Here is a 10,426-nt window from a genome sequence, read left to right as displayed (position 1 = left end):
CACATAATCACAGAGGCAGTATTTCAACTGCTGCAGCCTTACTTCCACCTTTCACTTACAAAACCATCATTCTCTGCAAAGAAACCTTGTTGCTGTTACTCTGCATAAAAACACAGTCCTTGAGCAAGCAGAAATCCTAAAACAGGAGTCATGGACCCCCCTGTAGCTCCTATAACCCTCAATGTGGCTCCCTTGAATGTCCCTAACAGAACATTGGACACCAGAGCATTAGCAGACTTGGACTACAAGATATCAGAGGAGATGTTGAGCAGAAGCAGGTTTCATTTGCAAATCCTAAATGAAATAAAGATCAAACATGAGAGGGGGACAGACATCCTGGGAATTTGGGATTCATTCCTCCCAATATTCAAGCTTCCTCAGGTTAATCAATTCCCTGAGCTTGTGCACATAGTTGCTGAACACTATGATGCATCCCAGAGGGCAGTGCTAGACTCTGCAGGCTCAATTCTGTTCCTCATTACCCCTGAAGCCATCAGGGAGATGTTGCAGTTCCAGACAGATCAAAAGTTGGTCCCTCTGTCATTAGCTGATTTAATAGTACAGGGAGCCAGGATAACAGAGGCACAAATCACAAAGCTTAATCAGATTTTCATCAAAGCTGATACTGTGCAAATTCCTCCCATCCATTATCTCTACCTCAACCAGTTGGGCTTAGACCTTGTTGACATGATCAGTCCCATCTTGGGATATGATTCAGTGGAGTATGTGGATGAAACTGTTCTACAAATGATGCTTATGTTTTCCCCAGGAAAGAAGCCAATCCACTATGATTATGCCACATACATATCAGATAAGATGCATGATCAATTGATGAATTTATCAAGAGAAAGGGTATTTAGATACACCTCGTACCTATATCATCTGCTCCTATACTTCCAGCATGATAAGTTCTCCTTCCCAAAGAAGAGAGTAGATACACAGGGCAATCTGAGATCAGTAGTGTATTGGACATCTGTTTTTCACATAGTAAGCTGTTCTCCATACACCTACTGCGAATTTATTGATCTTTTCATCCATCCAGCCTTGACTCTACTGTTGGGTTCACCTCCTCCCAGATTGACAGACGAAATGCAAAGACTCCTGCATTTATCAAAAGCATACAGTATTGGGGATTGGTATTTCTACCAACACCACACCGTTATCAGGCTATATGGGTGTGAGTTGCCCCCATTTAAACTACCTAGATTTGTGCCTATGAGGCTACTTGCCTTGGAATACTTCAGGCAGTTTGGTTATGTGGATATGCTCCACTTTTCAGGAAAAGGTAAGAAGGCACAGTTAAAAATCAGAAATCAACTTGGCCATTTACTTCTCAATGAGAGGGATGAAGGGTGGAGAGAGGCAGATAGAATACTTGTGTGCCTTGGTCTCAAATACAGCTTCGTATGGAAACCCTATGACCCCAATAACTTCATCACAATGAGGAGGCTCAAATACAAATTATCTGCTTATGGACATTATAGCCTTCCTAATTTAGAAAAATATGCCAACCAAAGCAAGTGGAGAAGAGGAACTTTAGAAGAAGATGTGACCCAAGAAGAGCTTAATCAAAGAGCTCTAAGAAACCTCAAGAAGATGGCTGACCTTGAGTTTTATTCACAGGTCCCCTCACTGCCAAGCACACAAACTGGAGCAGCAGCCTCCTCCTCAACTGCCCAACATCAAGATACAAGAACTGGTGAAAACATCGCAGAAAAAGGCAAAGAGATGGAGCAGCAAGAGCAGCAAGGGCAGCAGGAAGAGCAGGAACAGCAGGAACAGCAACAAAACCAACAACAACAAGCAGAAGGGCTGCAGCAAGGGCAGCAAGAAGAATTAGAACAGCAAGATCAACAACATCAAGAAGAACAAGGGCAGGAGCAGTCTGCCCAGCAAAAGAAAACAGTGGAGACTCCTCAGACCACTAAAAGAACGGGGCCTACAAGACAAGACACTACCTTTGATGCCTCGGTCCTCCAAACCCCTCAAAAGGAGGATACATTTGTCTTTAGAAAAAGAGACAGAGAGACTCCCCTGACATCCTCTATAGACCAGGGAGAGAAAAGGCAGAGACTCAATGATTTTCCAGAGGAGGATATAGCAATAAGAGAGGCATTGGGCATGGGCCCACCCAGCAGAGAAACTTCAGCAAGTTCCTTCCAGCAGGAACAAGACAGGACCATGGGAGGGGAGGTCAGCTCCTCCAGCCAGCAGAAAGAGGGACAAGTAAGCATCAAGCAACAGTTCATAGACATCAAGAGAAGGAGTGACCCTATCAAGGTACAATTGTACAATCACCTGCTAAACATGGCTCCTTCCAATCAGCAGAGACTTATGTCTGCTTTTGATGTAAGTGAAGGCAAATTGACAATGAGTCACTTTATGCCTACAGCACTCCGGCCACAATCCACTGCTGACTACCTTAGGACCAATTTAGAGGTACTTGCCAAAGACATACACCCTATGGACAAAATTGAGCTGCATAAGCAAACTGGAGAAATGGTGTATGCTTCATTGGCCGACAAGACTTTGGATAATTACAAACTAACCAGCAGTCTGAATGCCACAGCTTCCCAGCTAGAACTGGAGAGGGCCTCTTCTCAGGCCAAAGACAACAGGATAAGAGCCCTGGAGGAAATCATTGTAGAAATTGGGCACAATCCCAATGACATCAAAGGGATACAAGAGATCCTGAAACTTAGAGATGCTGACATGGCTGCACTGAGAAAGAAGATCAAAATTCCAGCCACTATCCACCCACAGACTGATGAGGTAGCTAAGCAAAGGTATGAGCAGGATTCTACTGACCTGCTAATTTCCATTTACAAAGAGCTTGTGAAGGCACAAGAAAAATTGGGGCAATATGAAGCTACACAAGCACCTCTACAAGCATCATCAAAACAAGCACAAGAAGGGCAGACATCTCAGCCTCCTCCTCAAGTCATCAATCTTGAGGAGACTTTTCCTACTACTGTACCTCCACCTCAGCAGGCTGAACAAACAGCCACATCTACTTCAGCAGCACCCATCAGCACAGATCAGAGCCTAGATATGCAGAAGTTAAAGAATGAAATACAAATTTTGGAAGCCCAGATGACAGAGCTGAACGAAACTAAGGAAAAGCTGGCCAAGGTAAATGAAAGGCATGATAAGACAAAGAGAGAGGTGGGAGAAAAGGCCAAGGAAATCAAAGCTCTTAAAGACAGGATCAAGGAGCTTGAGAATGAGCTCAAGCTAGATAAAATCATAGCAGAGATCAGAGCAATGATATGGTCCAATATTGGTAAATCCATCAACAATCAATGGCCATACATCGAGACAATCCATGAGCAACTAGAGCTCATTCCAAAGGCACAGAGAGAAATCCGAACATCAAGGGCCTTATTGGGAAATATGCCTGAAGTTGCTACAAGAATGATCAATGTGCTCAATCACAAAACAAGCTCTCAGTTGGCCACCATTGGAATCAAAAATAGAACTGAGACTATTCAAATGATCAAGAGGGTTCTTACTCTTAGAAGTCTAGTGCAGACATTGGACAGGAGAACCCAGGATATGCAGACAGAGGTAAATAAGTTCATGGAGAAGTTTCAAGTGTTGCAGAGTAGAGGACTCCCTAGCTTACTGAATAGCGGAGGGAAATTATTCACCCATGAACAGTATGCTAAAAGAGTAAATGTTTTTGCCTCAGCACAGGTCAATGAGAAGGCCAGCACTTCATAAGACACAGGGCCTATTACAGGACAGATTTTCTATAGTAAGATAGAAAATCTACTTTTTATAATGAATGAAATTAATCACTTGTTTGATGTAGCCCCAACTTTTTTCAAATACACAGAAGCTGAAGAGACAATGGAGGCCATCCTCAAGCATCAGCTCCCTACACAGGAATGGTGGACAGATGCAATTCAGAGAATTTTGTAAATAGTAAGTCATACACCAACTTCTGTTTTTTCTACAAATTTTGATGAAAAGAACAGTCAACAATGTCAACAGGCATCATGAAATCAAAGCTGAGCCAACTCAGCGGATGTAGAGGCCAACAAAGCAGAAAAAAGGGAACCACAGCTGGCAAACCCGAAAACTCACTGCGCAGGCAAAAGTAAATGCGTACCTCCAGAATTAATACAGAGTAATGCAACCGACTTAGTGGCTCTTAAAAGTCAAGACAATCCTCTGACAGACATAAAGGGCATTTACGCTGCATTTAACATTGTAATAACTTCTTGCCTACTTTCTGAACACTACTGAAGATATTTTCTCTCTCTCAGATGACTCAATGCCTGAGATATTTTGTATACGCATTTCTATAAAGTCCCCTTGGCACAAGATTGCAAGGGTTGTTGGAAATTTCTCCTGAACAGTCTCTTATGCTGTAATTGTTTTCTGAAAGTCAATAAAGGAAAGCAATGGAATTTCGTGGATGCTTGATGTGTTGAAGATGTTCTGTGTTTGTTCATGATTGCTGGATCCCTGCGTATCTTACCATGCAATAAGTCTCTGTAACTCTCTCCATGTTCAGTTTGTTTTGTTATAAATCCATATATGCTATCTGATTTCCAATATTGAGCAACAGAGAAAAAGAATAACTCCCAGGATTTGCTCACTGAGTACCCTGAGTTCAGTCTGTGTTGTTTATAAATGTCTTCTTCAGGTGTAATCTATATAAAGTGTGATTCTTAAGCTGCTGCACTTTCAGAATACATCTTTCACATTGACCACTGTCACAGGAATTCATACTTTGCTCCTGTGCTCTGCGTTCATTTTCATTTCACCAACATAACATAAAATTCTTAACAGATTTCTGCTGGTTGACACATATCATCACTCAAGTTTAAATTTGTCTGTTAAATACATAATAGGCCTTGCAGTTAGAACACTACTCAACATATAAGACCATCTCACAACACCTAGACTCCATTGCCCAATGGAAACTCACCATCAAAGTATTACATCATAAGACCTGAAAGAGATCCCTCAACCAAAACACAAAACAAAACCTGAGCATAATAGCTAGCCTAAAATACCTTCATAACAGAGACAAATCATAAAGAGAGAGCCCTCTCTGGTTGCAGTTAGGCTAGGAACTGTAACCCAAAGATTGGTTAGTGGTTACCCCGGCCGTATTCCCTTGGGAGTCATAGGGAACAACCTGGGTGTTAACACATGACAAGGAAAACAACCATAGCCTGGCACCGAGAAAAAAAGTTGATAAGTGCACGAAAATCATTATATACACATCAACCATTACAAAAACAATAATCCACAATCTGGAAATCAACTCAATAAAAGCATAATAGAGACTTGCAATGCCTAATAAATCTACAGAAACATAATATATGGAAACAACCCACAATTTGCACATCAACTCAATAAAAGAATAATAGAGACTTGCAATGCCTAATAAATCCAGACAAAAATTATATACGCAGGACAAAGTTCAGCTTTGAAACTTCATTACCATAATCGTCAATTTAATATTATTTGAAAATAAACCTTAACCTTTCAAATATTAACCAGAATGGATATTTTCGAAATCTGCCCTATTTTAGGGCATCCCAAAACTTGTTTAGGCTGGATGCTCATTCTACAAAGGGCACAAGTGAAATATTGCACAGAAGCCAACCTTTCTCATTCCCCTCTAACTTTGACAGACAGACTGCGCACTCCAACGCATCTGTGAAATTTTGCAATCTATACACAAAAAAGGGGAGAACCTTTAACACCGCATAATCAAACCACCCATTCCGCAGAATTTACAATCTTTAACCTGTATAGAAAACTGACGCCACCTAGAAGCTAATCTTTGTCTAGAAATTGTAGCAGGTTACGAAAAACAACGGTGAAGGCGTGCATATTTTTCCATTGAACGCGCCAGCTACAGAAAAACATGGACCAATCAATGAAATTTGAATGTGTATGGGCGCGTTTTCAAATTCTAACTTGCTATTCAACCCACCATGCATTAATGCATATACATCCACCTTGCTTAATTAATTCGTCAGCCCTGTGGTCATCCCAAAAAATTGGAAATGGAGTATAGCTCAAGAAATCTCCCAAGAATTATTTCTCGTCGTGAAATCGCCATCATAGATTTGTATATCATCACCATAACATGCACGCATAAATTACTCATCCCATGTTATAATTATATCATGTGCACGGTCATGCACTAAGCCCGAATGATTGGCTGAATGCATCGCCCTTAAGAATTGCCCACCGTGAAGAGGAGGCGAATGCTATTTTCAACCTTATAGCATTATAAATGCGGCTGATAAGCTAGGGAAATAGCGCTTGCCCTCTTTCTCCACGCTACATCCATTTGTTCACGTGCTGTGGAGACAGAGGATGAGCGCTATTTCCCTCGCTTGTCAGCACACATTTATAATGCTATGGGGTTGGAAATAGGAATCGCCGTGAAGAGGAAGACGAGGCATGATAATCACTTAATTTTTATTTAATAAAAGAGAAATTGCGAAATTTATAATACGCCATAATTTTCGATCTGTTATTGGACTTACCCATATCACAAATATTACACCTTTAATTTCCGTTTATTAACAATCAAAATGGATTTTGAAAAATTCCAGAGTGTAAAAGAATTTGTAATTTCTATCAATTTCTAACAATTATATTTATTTTTCACTAGTATCGGGTGTCATGGAAGGGATCGGTGAGGGAGGCCATTGCAACTCTCCCACCGAAAATAAATGTAAAGAATGACATGGCCAACCCTCGCCTAAGGTCATTAATGCAAGCGAAAGTTCGAGAGGTGGTAAAGAATGTTAATAGATGTGTTATCTATGATAGTACATCATTCAATGTTAAGTTTGCAAATGATGACATTCATGCCGATGCATGGAGTTGAACGTGGAGGGCTCAAGGCAAGACCTTGTGTATCATTGCAGTTGTTATTATCCTTTGAAAAAATTGTTTTTAGCTATCAAAAGGGTGTAAAAGAGTAGAATAGTTTCGAGCCCTCTTCTCAATCATAGAAGCATTCAAAGCTAAATCAGACCCTCTTCATTGGATAGTGCTCAAAGTAAGCTTTCCAATGGTATGTGGAGGTCCCAAAATGAACTTTTGGATTAGACGATATGACCAATTTAAATTTAAGGGTTTGCTTGCCTTTAAAAGGATGAAAGAAGAGCATATCAGAGGTTTAGAGTGATACCGACCACTGACAATCGAAGGATCAATGTCCAAGCACATCGGTGATTAGTGATCGCACATCAGGCATATCAGTGATCCCACGAATCGGAAGTCCCAACATATTGGAGGTCTCGCAACATGGCATATCGGTAGTTGACGGGTCCAGGCCATATCGGCGATTAGTGATCGATGTTTTCAAAGTGACCACATTAAGAAGGTTGCGATTTCCAAACGCTGATAATGTTAAATTGACGGGATTGGGCCTTTAGTTTTAAAGAGATGGGGAGGGCCTATTGACAATTAACGGAATTTCCTCGCAAAACCAGAGCAGGACAATGACTTTTCTCTCTCCTCTAACGGGATGTATGGAAATGTAAGATTTGCTCCGATACATGACACAAGGTGACACATGATTGCTCGCAATAAGGGACATGGGGCAACTGACATCAGCATGATGTGGCAGTACAATAGACATGTGGCACACAAATCCAACGTTTTGAGGGTCATAAGGGGCCAAAATGGGGTGACATGTGTCATTACTCACAAGGTGACACGTGGTAGAGGATGATGTCACATCAGAGATCGTAAATCGGCGTTCACACATTGAGGTATGTTGTTACATCAATGTAAAAGCTTTGATTGTGATCTGCCGATAAAGGGGCTCTGATACAAGGGCTAGCCCGCTGTCACATAAAGAGCCAAAGAAACCAAGGGCTAAGCGCAGAGGGTCACTGGCGATTGGTGATTGGTGAAATTAAAATGTCACATCAGTCTAAGTTAAATTCCCGATTTGAAAACGCTGATTGAGGGGCTCCGTTCTAAGGGCTGGCCCTCAAGCAAGAGGAACTTAAAGGATGAGGGGCACTAAACCATTTACAAAGGAAGAATAGCCCACAGGCCAAAACAAAAGGCCTTAGTGCCTCACGGCTAGAAACTAGGTCACAATCCCCGCTCATATGATGAGAATTGCAATAAGGCCTTAATCCAAAGGGGCCCAAGGGACATTGAAGCTCACTTTTTTGTAATGTTTTGAAACTAAAAGTCCTGATGTAGTGATGTTCCGATAATATGGTACAGAGATTTGAAGGTGAATGGGTCGACAGCTAAGGCATTGAATGAAGGCATGGAGCAATTGGAAATAGATATGGGTTGATCTTGTGGAAGCCTGTGTAACAAGAAACCCAAGACAACAATAGCCACATGAATGAATTTGACTGCTCCGCTTGCATGTCTTCAGAGAGTAAATGGAGGTATGGACTCATGAAGAATTAATGTCTCGGCATGGAGCTCCATTCGGTCATACTATGAAGGACTACCAGGAAAATCTCTACTTCTGCTCTATGACAAGCCACCACAGTTGATCTCTACCAACTCTAGAGAGTGGTGAAGTCAAACAGTTAAGGTGAAAGTGCCAAGAACCAACCGAGCACCTAGAGGGACACATTATGGAAAAGATGTGGCTTGATCAAAGTGCCTTCATTGGAATGGAAGAAGGATATTTTCCTCAGTCATCTTTCAATTTTTCTTATTTATGTTTTTTTTTGTAATTTCTATGTATTTTCAAGAAAGGAATCAAGTCCTTTAGAATCATTTTGGGCAGCAGAGCTATCGCAAGTAGAAACAACTAGTCAATCGGACAATTAGCCCTTGACTGAGATATTTTGTAATTGTTGATTCAAAGACACCATTCTCTGTATAAATAGGGGGAAGAAACACTTAGAAGAGGTTCCAGAATTCTGCACCCGCAGTGTTCGAAATTTTGTGATTCCACTTTGGTTCTAATTTCCTTTTCATGAGGTAATTCAACGATATTGCTGATGTAATGGACTAGTGATTGGGACTCTAGAATATTAATGAAACTCCTTGGTGATTCCAAGTAGATCAATGACCAGTATGTTTCCACTTTTTTTATGACTTCATGTGTGTTTCTCTTCTACTCAAATTGTGTAATGAAGCTTCCTCTTTCACTTTCTCATGGTTATATGTATGCTGCTGAGTAGTAGTAGTCTTTGTGTTAATTAAATATCTACTTATGTACCTATCAGGAGCAGCGATTTACCATGTTGATCAGTGACAAGTGTGTCCATGAGATATAGAGTATGGAACCTTAATTTGTACTCCAAAATTCCTGCCATTCCACTTCCTCATTATTTTGTATTTCTGCCAGAATATTGCTGCTTAGGATTTTTTCTTGTTTACAAACCTATGCATCGGATTCCCCACCTTTCTTTCCTCCCCTTCATTTTATTAGAATTCCAATATTGAAGCTACCTATTTTGGTGTGTCGGCCACCAGAACCACGAATTTATCTTTGAGATTGGCCTGATTTACCCTTATGAATTCAGATCCATATATTTAGTTGAGTCTACCTTATTGAAAGACTATTGAACCAAGCCCCCTTCATTATATTTTTAAACCGCTGGTAATTTGAGTGCAGTAGAAATCCCCCATTGATAATATTCCATGCACTCCTCTGTTAATATGTCATAGGCACTGGTCTACAATCAACCTAGAGGTTGTCTCTAGGAATCTTTCTATATCTCCTGAAGCACTTGTGCTCCAAGTGCTAGAAAAAGTGACAACATATTTTTGGCATCGTTGTCGGGGAACATATTAGAATATTTTCCCTTGCTATGACAAATATTTACATTCCCTCTGTTAGGTGAGAAAGGGAAGTGTGGGTTGAAGATATCTCACCTTGGAAACTCCACTATCTCAATTTTATGGTAAGCATCCCGGTTACTCCATTTTCTATATGTCTATTTGATCATCTTGGCTTTCAAGCAACCTCATACTTGCTTTGATTCTAAAGAAATTGAAAATTACCCTATCTTTGAACCTGAGATCACTCACCTAAGAAGGTTTTCAAAATGGTCGTTCCTACGTTACTGGCCAAGAAATTTGCCCCACTAGATTTTTCTTCTATTGTTGGTTATCCTAATCATGTCCTTTTATTTCATGAATGGAATACCTATATTCCTAGATTCAATGCAAATAGAGATAGAAGGACGGACCAACACCTTAAGGATTTTCATGAATCCATGGAATAACAGGGTATTATTTTTTAGTATGCTCAAATGAAATAGTTCATGTACTCTTTAGAAGATGATGTTAGAATTTGATACAGAACAATACCTTGTGGCAACATATCATCCTTAAAGAGTTTTCAAATAACATTCAATCATTATTGCAAAATATTATATCTTTTGGATGTTTTGTTTGAAGATTGTTGTGCATATTACAATGATTAAAATATTCCTGAGGTTAATGACCT

This window comes from Pinus tabuliformis, chromosome 2_2, assembly GCF_031772625.1.
Source record: "Pinus tabuliformis cultivar Carrire ecotype Pingquan chromosome 2_2, CPIR1, whole genome shotgun sequence".
NCBI lineage: Eukaryota > Viridiplantae > Streptophyta > Pinopsida > Pinales > Pinaceae > Pinus > Pinus tabuliformis.
This window is presented reverse-complemented; position numbering follows the sequence as displayed.